The 14,614-nt window shown below is 38.6% G+C and overlaps 1 long non-coding RNA gene across 1 annotated transcript; it reads right to left on the bottom strand.

Annotated features, from left to right (window-relative positions):
* Positions 1 to 590: 590 nt before the first annotated feature.
* Positions 591 to 13,868, bottom strand: LOC125394466 (uncharacterized). The gene is made up of 3 exons (XR_015736788.1): positions 13,560 to 13,868; positions 5,031 to 5,177; positions 591 to 1,036 (listed from the first exon to the last, which is right to left on the bottom strand). It is a non-coding gene; the product is annotated as an uncharacterized LOC125394466 (long non-coding RNA).
* Positions 13,869 to 14,614: the final 746 nt, after the last annotated feature.

Below are 14,614 nucleotides of genomic sequence, written 5' to 3'. Positions count from 1 at the left end.
AGCAGGAACAAGGAATATGCATAGAAATTGGAGTTGTAGATAATAACCTTCCCAGAAACTGTATGTCTTATTAATTTAAGAATTTGAGTAGAATGGCACTGAAATACTTAAATATCTGTCCACATTTTGCCTCCTTTTCTACTTCATTTGTACTCTGTCTTTTCATTTTTGGCGTATTTACAGCATCATTTTATTTATATCCCTTCTCTCTCACAAATAAGTTCTTTGAAAGTAAGAATTTTGTCAATTTTCTCTGCTGCTAGAACTTCAATCTATAGTTCTTGAATTAGTAAGTATATTGATAAGGAAGTATAGCTGGGGGACCAAGGGGAAAAATCTTAATATACAACTTTGAAAATACAAATAACCTCAAAGTAAGCGATTTGCTTTCGAATGTTTAAATGTTGCAGTGAAATATTTCAATGCAAAATCTTTGAACTTTAAGTTATTTTTCGATTAATCTATAATAGTCATAATAAATAAGGGGACAGAAATCAATGCAATTTATATAGCTACTTCTACTTTATTGTTAGTAATAAATAAAGAGTTTGCTGTCTTCGACTCTGCTACTGCAAAACTGTGCTGAAAAGACTCAACTGGAAAGTGTTTTACGCGGGTTCTTTATCCTTTAGGCTGGCGTATCTCTGAGGTGCAAGTTAAGATTTATGCTGCTAATGCTGTTTCTTTTCAGCTGTGTAAGTATCAAGCTTTCAGATGTTAGTAGCACCACGTGGCACAGATGGCTATCCAGTCTTTAGCATTTGCAAAATGCTGTAAGGAATCCTCTTGTTACATCAAAATTCATCCAAAAGCTTGTTGTCTTCGTTACTGCTCTACTCGTTACTGTTTTACTGCTGTGAAGAGACACCATGACCAAGGCAACTTAGAAAGCATTTGCCTGGGGCTTCCTTACAGTTACAGAGAGTTAGTCCATGACCATCATAGCAGGTCATGTGGCAGCAGGCAGGAGGCAAGCAGGCAGGCATGGTCATGGAGCAGCAGCTGAGAGCTCACATCCAGAGAGAAGAAACTGGGCCTGGAATAGAAAACTCCAATATTTCACTACAGTAATGAAAAATAGACTAATACAGGGATGATAAAAGAAATTTTGAGAGGTTCTTGAAAACAGTGTCAAGAGTTACTTAGCTGTTCCAAAGAACAGAACCAGGAGGCATCTATTAGACCCTCAGCAAGCAGATACCAGTCATCAGTAGTTGTCTGTATGGGGAAGTTCAGGGATATAAGAGACTTGTGGATGCTATTGCTAAACAGTGACTCCAACAATAAGTCATGGAGCCTAGACTAGGAAAGGATGCTAAAGTAGTTTAAAAACTGATAGAATGAGTTCAGGAGCTACATTAGATAAAGATGAGATACATTGCTCAGCAGGAAACCAATGATAAATAGGGGAAGAGCTGGAAGTCTGATGAAGCATTGGTTGTAAAGGGCCACAAAATTGAGTGCATCCAGATTGCCAGATATGGAGGAGAAATCAAAGAAGGTCAGTCAAGAGTGTGGCCCAGGGGTATAAGTTTTGGCTGGAAAAAAATACAGTAACCTAGAATTGTCTCCCTAAGAAAGCCAGTCATTGGTCATGATTAGAAAGGAGGTTGATAGTCTTCAAATATACACAGCGTGTTGATGTGTGTCTAAGGGTACAAATGAAATATCTGGTGTGGCAGAAGATATAACAAGATGACTCAGAAACACAAAAATGAAATAGAGAGCTGGGCAGTATAAAAGAACAGGCCTGTAATCCCATTATTTTGAAGACTGGAGAGGGAGTATTGCAACTTCAAGACTTTTCTTGGTTACAGAGTGATCCTCAGACCAGCCTGTGCAACTTCATAAGACCCTGTCTCAAATGAACATGGGTTCATTTGAGTTATATCTCAGGTTGAGTTATATCTCAGGTTGAGTTATATCTCCGTGGTAGAGTGATGCATAGCAAAGGCGGTACCATGGATTCAATCACCCACATCTCTCTCAAATAAGAATAAGACAGAATAATGTCCCAGAAGAATGTATATTCCAAGTAGTCACTTAAATGACCAGAGTAGGAGGTTTTGAAACTATGCTAAAAACTTTTTTGAAAGGCCCCGTGGTGTCAAACTCAAGCACATGAACATTTTCCTAGGAATTATTTATCCCACGCTTATCTAGCAAGTCTGGAATGGAGGGGCTCAGGCGGTTCCTGCCTTTGTTTCACATAGCTAAAAAATGTGCTGTTTCACTGTGCTCCAACTAAACCATCACTTTTCCTCCTCTTTAAGCTGACCAAGTTCATGTCTCTCCCACTCTCAGATCTCCGCGAACCTTCTACCTTATGGTGGAGCTTTTCCCAACTTCTCACACCAAAGCAGAGACACTCTTATAATTGTGATCTTTCTTCTAAGTTTTATTTTCTGCCTTGCCTCTACTTCTTGTTTGCACTAGAATTTACCATCATGGTAAGAGAAAGGGCTTTCGTTTGTTTTTCCTATCTTCACCTCTGTCTTCAGTGGCTGCAGTAACACTTGGCAATTAGTAAATGTTCAGTAAATACTTGTTAAATGAATGTTTTCACTCAAGGACAGTAAAACCATTCCAAAGGATTGATGAGTCATTTTGTTTATGTCAGAATGGCAGATTACTTAGCCTGACTAAAACTTATAGTAAAAACAAAAATGGCATCTAATATATTAGACCTCTAAACACATTAAGCAACAATGAGGTAATTTAATTGCAAGGTATCTTTATTTAATCCTTTAAAATGTTTTCATATATTCCTATATCATAGTGTTATTTTTATCAATTTTTAGCAAAGTGTAAACATTCAATAAATGTACCCTCCTACCATGCCCAAGACAAGTCTAAAAAGAGATAATTTTTCTTTCAACAAGTTTGCAAGACAAGAGATACTCTTATAAAAGAGTTGCGACCAAAATACTACTGGAGTAGTGACTGTGCTACCAGAATTATCTGTTGCCCAGTGAGGTATAGCCTTGATTGTATGACCACTAGTGACTGCCCCAAGGCTTCAATGGATAGTCCAATTCAGTGATCACAAAGATCATACTGGTTCAGTGAAACTGGTCACAGAATAAATGTGGAAGTCATGAACCAGGGAGAGGGGAAGGAGGAAAAGAAGGAAGGAAGAAGAAAGAATGGAGGGAAGAAAAAAGGAAGGAAGAAAGGAAGGAGGGAGGGAGGGAAGGAAGAAGGCAGGGAAGGAAGGAAGGAACAAAAGAACGAATGAATGAAGGAATAAAGGAACAAAGGAAGGAAGAATGGATTTCCCTCTGTATGCTGTAAATACCATTGGTTAATAAAGACACTGTCTTGGGCCTTTGCAGGGAATAGAGGTAGGCAGGGAAAACTAAACTGAATGCTGGGAAGAAAAAGGCAGAGTTAGAAAGAAGCCATGTAGCCCCACAGGAGACAGACATCGGAACTTTACCCAGAAAGCCACAGCCACATGGCGATACACAGATTAATAGAAATGGGTTAAATGAAGATGTAAGGGTTAGTCAATATGAAGCTAGAGCTAATGTGTCAAGCAGTGTTTTAAATAACATAGTTTCTGTGTGATTATTTTTGGTCTGAGCAGCCGGGAATCAACAAATGGCCTCCATTCAACAAAGGAAGTAGGAAGGAAGGAAGGAAGGAAGGAAGGAAGGAAGGAAGGAAGGAAGGAAGGAAGGAAGGAAGGAAGAAAGGAAGGAAGGGAGAGATTTAGAAGGGAGAGGATAACACTGAGAAAGGATGAAGAAAGATGGAACAGAGTGCAGTGTGTGTGTGTGTGTGTGTATGTGTGTGTGTGTGTGTGTGTGTGTGTGTGTGTGTGTGAACTGTCAGAGAACGAACTTAATTAATGATAAAATGCTAATGGGTCAAAGAAAATGGTGAAGATCCCAGTTTGTTCGTAGGAACACTTACCTTTCCTCAGAGCACCAGCAACATTAAAGCAAAGCTAATTAAAAAATATATTTCAATACATTTTAATTTATTTTGTTCGGGTGTACACACATGTGTGTATGTGTGTGGAGGGGGAGGAGGGGGTGTGCGCCATGGTATGTATGTAGAAATCAAAGGACAACTTGGGACAGTCAATTCTCTCTTTCTACCATGTGGGTTCCAAAGACTGAAATCAGCAATCACATTTGACACTAAAAACCTTTACCTGATGACCCATCTGGCCATCCTAAGTCTCTCTCTCTCTCTCTCTCTCTCTCTCTCTCTCTCTCTCTCTCTCTCTCTCTCATTTATTCATTCATTCATTTTATTGTTTTTATTGAGCTACACATTTTTCTCCTCTCCCCTCCGTTCCTCCCTTTTCCCCTTCTATCCTCTCCCATGATCCCCATGCTCCCAGTTTACTCAGGAAGTTTTGTCTTTTTCTCCTTCCTATTTAGATCCATGTATGTCTCTCTTAGGTCCTCTTTGTTGTCTAGTTTCTCTGGGGTTGTGGCCTATAGTCTAAAAGCCACTTATGAGTGAATACATACTATATTTGTCTTTCTGGGTCTGGTTTACCTCACTCAATATGTTTTTTTTCTAGATCCATCCATTTGCCTGCAAATTTCAAGGTGTCATTATTTTGTACCACTGTGTAGTACTCCATTGTGTAAATGCACCATATTTTCTTTATTCATCCTTTGATTGAAGGGCATCTAGGCTGTTTCTTGGTTCTGGCCATTACAAATAATGCTACTATGAGCTTAGTTGAGCACATGTCCTTGTGGTACAATTGAGCAGATAGCCAAGTATCTGTCTTTCAAGGTTGTTTTTACATAGTAAATTAGATTAAATTAGATAAAGCCCACAAAGACCTTAGCAAAGAATCGAGCAACACAGTAAAGAATCACTAAATGCCTGTTGTTATGTCCCGATGAAAGGGTTCCTTGGCTCAATTCACTGTTATTCCTCTTTTTATATACATTTGAAAATATAGTTTTCTCACATTCCTTCTGATAATTACAACCACTACTATTAAATAATTAACTTGACTAGATAAGTAGTAGTTGACATCTGAACTTCATGATCTATACCTCAATCACTGGAAACATCCTCAGTGGTTCAAGTGATGAAGATCTGTCATCCCAACTACGGGAGAATCTAAGGAAAGAGAATCCAACTTGCAGTCCTGCCAGGCCCCAGAGTGAATTCAAGACTGTAGTAGGCCATTTGGTGAGACCCTGTCTCAAGTAAAAGCAAAAAGAAGGTTGGGGTACAAATTCAGTAGCAGAGTGCTTTCCTGGCATGTGTGAAACTAGGGTGGGGGCAGACAGAGACAGAGACAGAGATAGCTGGAGAGACACAGATTACTGAATTACTATTTGCAATATTTTAGCATAATTATATTAGCATAATTCTCTCTACTAAACTATACTTTCACTAAAAATGGAAAATCGTCTTTGAAACTATAACCGTACTAAGACTCTATGGAAAAGTAGTCATAAGAGTCAGATCTCTCATCTGAAGAAATGTTTATCATACAATACTGCTTACCTCTCACATACTTTAGGCACTATTCGAGGGGGGAAAAAAACCTCATTTTACAAGTCATCTTTTAACTTACTAAGTATGGTCTTTATAATGTCAGGATCAGAAAGACTTGGAGAGCAAAACACGTATGAAATAAATATATTGGGATTGTGTCAATATAATCTGACACAATCGAACAAGATGTCTTCCTGGACAGTTGTAGCCATGTGGCTTTTTCCATTCATAGATGTGATGCTTGGAGCATAAAATCTAAATGCTGGTATTTCTAAATCAAACATTATTGTATAGACTTGCAAAATTATTTTAAAAGATTATCTAATGCATCCACATTTTCCACATAGTCTGTTTTCTGTTCTGCATATCTGAAAAACAAAAGGCAATAAATCTGAATTGTTCAAGAGTATAATTAAAATTCAATGCCGGAAGACTTCAGGAAGAAGTCAATAGGGGCTCAGATGGTTTTGTTCTTGTCCTATTCACACACACATAAAACTCTATTTTCTATGGTAAGAATATTAGAAAACCTAAATACATTCAATAATGTATTTGTATATCTGTATGTATACACATATATGTTGATTTAATCAGTTATCATTCAATAGAAATGTCACATCCAAAAGTAATAAAATATTATGAGTTTCTTTTTTATTACAAATAAAATTCACAGACACATTCAAAGGGAAGGAGCTGTAAAGCTGACACCTTAAAGAGCGTCAAGATTAGTGGGAAGGTACTCTGAACTGGCCATGTCACAGAATAGTGGGGAAATGTGTAACTTCATTACACCCTGCAAGTACATATGCTATGGTTTTTAAAAGCATTTTTCACTTGGCTATTTATTCAAACAGTAACAAATTCCCAACCATAATGATGCCTTATTTTATCATCCTCTTTGAACCCAGTTGAAGCACACAGCTATGGCATGTTGAATTTCTAAAACACAAAGTAAGTCCAGTTTCATGAGTTTAGACTTTTTATTCCATGTTTGAATTTATTTTTTTCTGGAAATGAAAAATCATTATAACAGCATCTGGTCTAGTGCCATGTACATAGCAGAAGCTTAATACTGTTGAAGTTAGAAGAACCACTGATCTGAGCTCTGCTGGATATGTTGAATTAGGACCATATTGCTTGCAAAAAGCAAAAACATTGGATGTAATATTTGAATCAAAGGACATTTTTGAAAATGACAATTTTGTAGGGGGCCTAATATTCTACAGAAAGGATCAAATGTTACTTATAAGCATTAATAAGATGCATCATAATCTAAAGACTTGTTCAGAAAAGCAGATTGTACAGACTACTGGAAATTCTTACTCTTTAGTACTGTGATCTGATTGGTGTTGGCAGGAGAACCAGGAGAGGACTCTGGCTGTGGTTCTGTAGGAGGGAAACAAGCCAACTGTGGGGGCAGGGTCAGCCTTGTGGATATGGCTATAGAACTCCCCAAATTTCATATCTGAGACATAACACATGAACTCAAGCCCAAACCAGGCTAAGATTGGTGGTCATCATCTCAAATAAGCCAGGAGGAGGGAGTAAAGTACCAGAAACCGGCTAGTATCTGATGATGATAGTTTTATGCTTGGGTTGGGAAGAGTTGTCTGGCCTGTAATAAGATCTTCATCAGTGGGCTGCAGAGGGAAGAACATTGGGATAAGATCCAAGTTCCCTGGAGAGGAGATGTTGGCAAGACTAGTTGGCTTCTCAGACCCAGACACTTTGGCTGGGATTCAAGGCTGGAATCCACTTCCAGCAGAGAATAATGTGCACACCGAAACAGAGACAATAGTCTAGCTACACTGTCGGGTGAGGATCAGTAACAGAACACAGGTTTAATATTGGTGGCCAGTGGATACTTATACAGAGCTCACTCAATAGCAGGCCTAGGGTAGCAGATGATCCCAGACTCTGTTTATAGAAGTGGAGCTCCCATCATCTTGCCAAGCTTGGGTACCATCTGGGTAACATTGTATCTACAGGTTTACATCTTGTAGCATTTGCTATTAGTCATGACTAAGTAAGAGCTGAAGGCTAGGCATTTTTAAACCCTGAAATAAGCTAAAATAAACATAAAACTACATTAAAACTCTTCATTCACTTTTATAATAGAATATAGCTCTTTAAAATGAATTTCATCCCCCAATGTAAGCATACTATGTACTCAGCTAGCATATACCTAGCATTTCAATGGGGCCTCAGCAAACACCAAGCATTGGCACAGGCTGACAAAATTTGGCAATGACACCCTTTTCTAATTGTTTGCACTTCATTCTTTTCATATCATCATGCATTTTATATCACCTGCGATGTCGTACCAACCACAGACAGAAGAGGGATCAAAAAAGTTTCTATTTCTTTATTCCATTAAAAGGGGGAAATTTAATATTTTATTGGGTCTTATTTTAAAAAGTAAAAAAAAAAACCCAAAAATGAATGGGTGTTCAACTGAGCAATGTGGGTCCAGATATTTGGTCTAACATTATGCTGGTTGCTTCTGTTACAGTAGTTTTGATGAGTTAAACTTTGGAAAATATAGAGCACATCAAATAGATTGATCTTGCTAGCATTGGTGTGTCTTAAGAAATCATTCAAAGACTTTGTCATAGTTCTGTGATAACATAATGACCAAAGCAACTTGGGAAGGAGAGGGTTTATTTGACTCACAGAAATAGTCTATCATCAGAGAAGCCAAGGTTTGAGTATTCAAGTACTCGAGTATTCGAGCCGGGAGCCAGGAACTGGTGCAGAGGTCATGGAAGAACGCTGGTTATTAGCTTGCTTCCCCATGGCTTGCTCCATCTGCCTTCTTACATCATTCAGGATTGCTTGTCTGGGAGTGGCACCACCCACAATGAACTGGACAAATCACTGATTAACAATGAAAAGTCCCTACAGATTTGCCTATGGGGTAATTTTCAGGGGGCACCTATTGTCAATTAAGATTGCCTCTCCCCGAATATTTCTAGATCTGCACCAAGCTTAACAAAAACCAACCAGTACAGAACTAAAGACAAAAAATTCCTCCCATCTCACGCCATTGGACCTGTGATTGGGTTTTTCCATGCCTTTGGATTCTAATCGAAACCTTGGTTGCTGGGCCAGCCAGTCTTTGGCCTAGAGTTGTACCAGAGACTCTCCTCAGTTCCTAGTCCACAGTGGCAGCTTGACAGGTCCTAAAATGAAGGTCTGTAAGAATTCTGTGTCTACTGGGAGGTAGCCTCTGCTTCAATGACGGCAGCCTGTTGGTGTGTTCTTACATGGAGAAGAGGACAGATTACGTGCTCATGGGACAGAAGACACTGTGCTGGCCTCTCTAACATCTTAGCCTGTTGTAAAAGGAGTGGAGGACTGTGTTCCCACAGGGATCCCAGCTCCCCGGCTAGTTTACACCAGAAATAATTACGCGGAAACTGTATTCATTCAAACACTGCCTGGCCCACTAGTTTCAGCCTCTTATTGGCTAATTCTTATATCTTGCTTTAACCTATATTTAGTAATCTGTGTAGCACTACAAGGTGGTGGCTTACCGGGAAAGATCCTAACCTGCATCTGTCTCGGAGAGGAGAGTCTGTGAGGTGTCGGGAGGGACAGAAACCCCAACAAGCCAGCCGTCATGGTACAGATGGTGCCCACGTGGATAACTGAATCCACAGAAAGCTTGAGAAAGCTTGGAAAAGAATAGAGTAAAGCATGTTTTCTTGGTAGCTGCAATTTCTCAGGTCTGCTCTGCTTGCTAGAGGCAAGCAAGTGCTCTCATCTAAGAGAGACTTCCTGACTCAGCTTTAGCTGCAAAACACTGCAGCTCATTAAGAGGTCCTGCCATGAAACACTTAAATAGTGTTCATGAAATGCTGACAGCATGCTTTTCAGTTTTCAACCATAGCAGGAAAAAAGTTGCGTCATTTTAAAATGTTGACTTTCTGGGCCGTTCTGCCAGGGCAAACTCTGACTCTTTCAAGCAAGTGGTCCTGACTACAGAGGTTTTGAGTGTTGTTTAACACTGTTGCAGCTTGCTTGTTGGCAAGGACCTTGAAACGCCTTGGAGTTGTGGACATAAACATGGCTACAGCCGGTACCTCTGCCGTGAGGCTGGAAAGCTAAGGAATGGGCTGTATCCAGTGGTCAAAGCCATGGCTCTCCATATTGCTTGGTAAATTAAAGATTCATGTGGTCAGAAAAAGAGAGATACAGTAAAGAGAGATTCAAAGATGAAGAAAACCTCTAAATGGTTTACAATTGTTAAAAATATATGCAGGCTAAAAGTTAAAGTTCTTAAAGTAAAGAAGAAAGAGAGTGGTTGGGTGGGTGGTGCACACCTTTAATCCCAATGCCTGGGAGGCAGAGGTAGATTGACCTCTGTGACTTCAAGGGGTAGAGGTAGATTGACCTCTGTGACTTCAAGGTGTGGTAGTATATACCTTTGAGACCAGCACTGGGGAGGCAGAGACAGAGGGATCTCTGTGAGTTCAAGGATGGCCTGGTCTACAGAGTTATTCTAGGACAAAGATATATACAGAGAACCTGTCTCAAAAAGCCAAAGGTTAAAAGTAAAAATAAAAGAAATAGAGGTTGAAATAAAGCCCCATAAATATGGAAAATACACAGAGAATCTTGATACTGTATGCTATCATGCTCTCTTTGAATTGTTTGAATGCTGAGGAAGGAACAACATCTGCTAAAGGACTTTTGTTTATAAATGCTGCTGAACTAACCCAAGATAGGTATTTTGAAAATACCTTGGCTTCAAAATTGAAGTCAAAAGGTATGTTACTTTGGAGAAGAAATTTTGCTTTTGTTTCCACAGAAAATGAGAGGCTGTGGATTCATTCTGAGTTAAGAAAAATCCAGTTTGATCAAGGAAGACTACCTGAGAAATCTCTGGTAGAAACAGATGGTCCAGATGTCAGAGTTCTACATCCAGAATAGATTCAAGATGCTGCCTAAGATGATTGAGACTCAGAGGATACTCCAGTCAGGGTCTTGATTATAACTCTAAATTTTCTTTAGGTCCCCATAAGATTATCAGTGCCCCCAACCAGCCAGAAGTAGCATGGAATACTATGCCCACATTCCCAACAAATGGGCTATGGATATTTTCCTTTTTTTTCTAAAAAAAAAAAAAAAGAAGGGGAAGTGGGGAAGTGGTGCAGGAGAATTATCTGTATTCTGTCAATCATGTATTTTAATAAAACACTGATTGGCCAGGCAGGAAGTATAGGCAGGTAAACCAGATAGGAAGTAGAGGCAGGGCAATGAGAACAGGAGAAGACTAGGAAGGAGGAAGCCCATTCCTCCATTCCTGCCCAGACCACAGAGAAGCAAGATGTAACCTGCCCCGCTGGAAAAGGTACTGAGCCACATGGCTAACACAGACAAGAATTATGTGTTATTGTAAGATGTAAGAATTAGTTAATAAGAAGAGTGAGCTAGTGGGTCAGTTTATAACCTAATGTAGACTCTGTGATTTTCTTTGGAACTGGCCAGCTGTGGGGTACCAGGCGAGACAGAAACCCCAACAAGCCGGCCGTCATGTTACATTAGCCAGAGCAGAAGAGATGTCACATTACAATCCTACAATAGACCTACAGTGTTAGGCTATATTGAAGTCATGAGCTCTCTATGGAAGGGAATTAGGAACAGAGATGGCTCCAGTAATAGTACTATATTGAGAATAATTCTGAATAAACAGCCTGGCTTATTATGAAGAAATGATATGACCGACTAGCAATAAGTGCAGCATGGTGGCAGCACATATGCCATTTATTGTTATCAATAGCCAGAAATTTTCAGTGTTAATCATGCAAAAGAAGTCAGAAATTTTAAAAAGGTAAGATACATATCCAAAATGTCATAATGACTAGTGTTGCATAAGGTAATGATATTTCCTTTCTATTATGCAATTCCTGTCATCGCTGAGAGGTGTCAGATAAACTGCTGAATGCTTATTGTTACCATGGAAACATGAAGAACTTGCATATTTAGTGGATCATGGCTGAAGCAGAAAAAAAATATTAAAAGGACTGAAAATGTGTTTGCTGAATGCTTTTACATAACCTGGCTTATCCTGCACTTTTAAAATTTTAGTTTAATTTGATTTATTCAGATACCACCTTCTAAAAATTCTTTTGAATATACGCCAAACTAAGACGTTAGACTGACCACACATATTTATCCTGCTTCCTATCAGCCCAGTAAATGGCTATAAAGGAAACTAACATACATATACTGGACATGAACACAAATATACACACACAAGCAAGCATTATACATTACTGAGAGAGCATGAAAACCCATATGTAAAATTAATAACATATAATGAGATCAGAGAGCAAGCCCTTAGACATCACACTCCAGCTCATTTCTTAGCTATGAAGAAGTAAGGATCATGGTAACTGAAGGGTGATGTCCACGGGTAAGCCTAGGACTTGCCCCAAGTATCCCATTAATGATACCTTTTGAAGAGAGTCTTTACACAGATAATGAAAGCTGAAAGTTTTTCTTGGCAGACTCTAAATACAGTGATAAGCATCTCTATTAGAATTGGGAAGAGTCATCATCAAATTACACAGACACCAGGTTATGTGGTCCTATGAAGACAGAAGCACAGACGGAATTAATGTAACTATAAGCCACGGAATGTCAGCTGTCACCAAGAACTCAGTGTGACTGAGATCATACCCTCCCCTTGAACTTCTGTATGGGGTGGCTTCATTTTTCTTTTTAAACTTCTGGCCTCCAGGCTCATGAAAGAATTTTTTGTTGGTGGTGGTGTTGTTATTTTAAACTACTCTGTGAGTTAAGAATTTATTAGGGTGGCCATAAGAAACTAATACACAAAGTGTCAAGAACCTGAAAAAAAAACAAAAACTGGCCTTGAAGAAACACATAAAAGTACAGAAAACATCAATTAAAAGAGAAAGTAGAACGTGGAGTTAAACTTGGGGACCATCTTAGTTAAAGATATCTAGTGCTGTGAAGAGACATCATGACCACAGCAACTTACAAAGAAAGCATTTAATTAGGGTGGCCTGCTTACAGCTCCAGAAGTTCAGTCCATTATAGTCATGGTGGGGAGCATGGCAGCATACAGGCAGACATAGTTCTGGAGAGGTAGCTGAGAGTACTAAGTAGTCAGACTTTTTCATCGGGACCGTCTTTAATAATAACACATTAAGATTTATTAATTGTCAACATTTGGATGCTAGGTTAGGCTTGTTTCTAACTAGGTCTTATAACTTAAATTAACCCATTTCTTTTAACCTACTTCTTTTGCGTGACTCAGTTACCTTTATTTGTAATGCCCATGCTGGTTGCTCTGCATCCCTAACATCTCTTCTTCCCACTGTTCTCTGTGCCTGGAAATCCTGCCTAGCTATTGATCATCCAGCTTCCTATTAAACCAATCAGAGTGACATATCTTTACACAGTGTAATCAAATATCTCACAACTGCCCTACATCTTGCATGCAGCACTCGGTGATATCCTGAGCATGGAAAACTTCAAAATCCACCCCCACAATGACTCACTTCCTTCAACAAAGCCATACCCACTCCAACAAAGCCATACCTCTGAATAGTGCCACTTCCTATGAGTTTATGGGAGCCAATTACATTAAAACTACCACAGGAACAAGCTGAAATGTAAGTAGAAGTCAAAAAGGTTGTTCCCAATACTTACCTCCCCAACCATGAGATGACCGCCAGCCAGGAATCTACCACACAAGCAAGATTTTGACTTAATGCTCACCATAGAAACTCCACCATTTGGTGAGGACTGGGAATGTGTTTCCAGACACCAAAGCTGCGTTGACTCACAGAAGATCTCAGCTGTCAACCTGCCCCATTTCTCACTGCTTTATTTCTTAACAAGTAACAAATAACTAGGGAGCCCCCAATATTTTTTTTAAAGATTAAGACTTTAAGGAGTGGCTAGGAGAGATTTAAAGAAAGGGGGAAAAAAAGAAAATCTGGAAAGTTGAAATAATTCAAAGAAAAGAAGAAAACAACAATAAAATAAAAAAGGTTTTTGAAAATGCATGTGGATAGTTATAGCAATTAATAATTTATTACCTGTTGATTCTAAGCTGTCTCCTCTTTTTCCTGCTTGAGATGCTGCAACTGCACTCCACATCTGGTCATTGGCAGTTGGTTTTATGTAGGCTTCAGAAGGAAAAAAAGCACTGGGGCTAAAATTGGCAATGTCATTAGTGATGAAGTATTTTGTCATATTTTATTTTTATTTTAAACCACTTGATTGAAGGATGATTGAAGTGTATTTCATGATATGATTTGACTAATCTGGAAATAAGTACTCACTTGTATATCCATCAAAGTCTAAAATGTTCATCTCCTTTACACCTTCAATCTTTATGGCTAACATTTGACATGAGATATTACTTGGCAACACATTTTAAGACTAGAGTATAAAACTGTGTCTCTAGGCATCATGCAATGTGGTAGATTTCCTATGTACCCAAGACTTTGTATTCTTTAACTATAAGTTTCTCTCTGTCCTTAGCCCCTGGATATCACTAGTCCACTCCCACTTCATAAGTCTGTGGAATCATACAGATCTGACTTTCTGTGTCTGAGTTATTTTTCTTAGTACAACATTTTCTACATCAATTCATGTTGTCAAAAATGGGAAGATTTTCTTTTTCAAGGGAAAGGAACAATTTCTTAATGGTATATGCCAGATTTTCTTCCTATAGCCCACTGGCTAGTGGACATTTAGGTTACTAATAACCCTGATCAAACCTTGGACCAAGAAAAAAACAAAAATGTTTCTTAAAGAACATTTAAGAAAACATTAAGACAAATGCAGAAATGCAACATACTAAAACTCATAGTAGAAAAAAATTAGTAGAGGCATTTATAGCAATAAATTATGTGGGAAAAAGAAAGATGTCAAATAAAAAAGTTAATTCTGTGCTTTATGGAGCTATTAGACTGGTAAAAAGTAATTTTGGTTTTTGCATTGTTGAAACTGGTCATCAGACACTGGAATATATTTTTAAATAAATACGGCTATTTTATAGATCATTCTAATGTTCATTTCTCATTTCATTCTTTTCTTGTTAATAAACTACTAATTCGTGTTTGTTTTCTACCATTTAAATGGCACT

The sequence above is a fragment of the Myodes glareolus genome, chromosome 1, assembly GCF_982192425.1.
Source record: "Myodes glareolus chromosome 1, mMyoGla1.1, whole genome shotgun sequence".
Classification (NCBI taxonomy): domain Eukaryota; kingdom Metazoa; phylum Chordata; class Mammalia; order Rodentia; family Cricetidae; genus Myodes; species Myodes glareolus.
The sequence above is the reverse complement of the archived record's forward strand: the minus strand, read 5'-3'. Positions and strand labels throughout refer to the sequence as shown.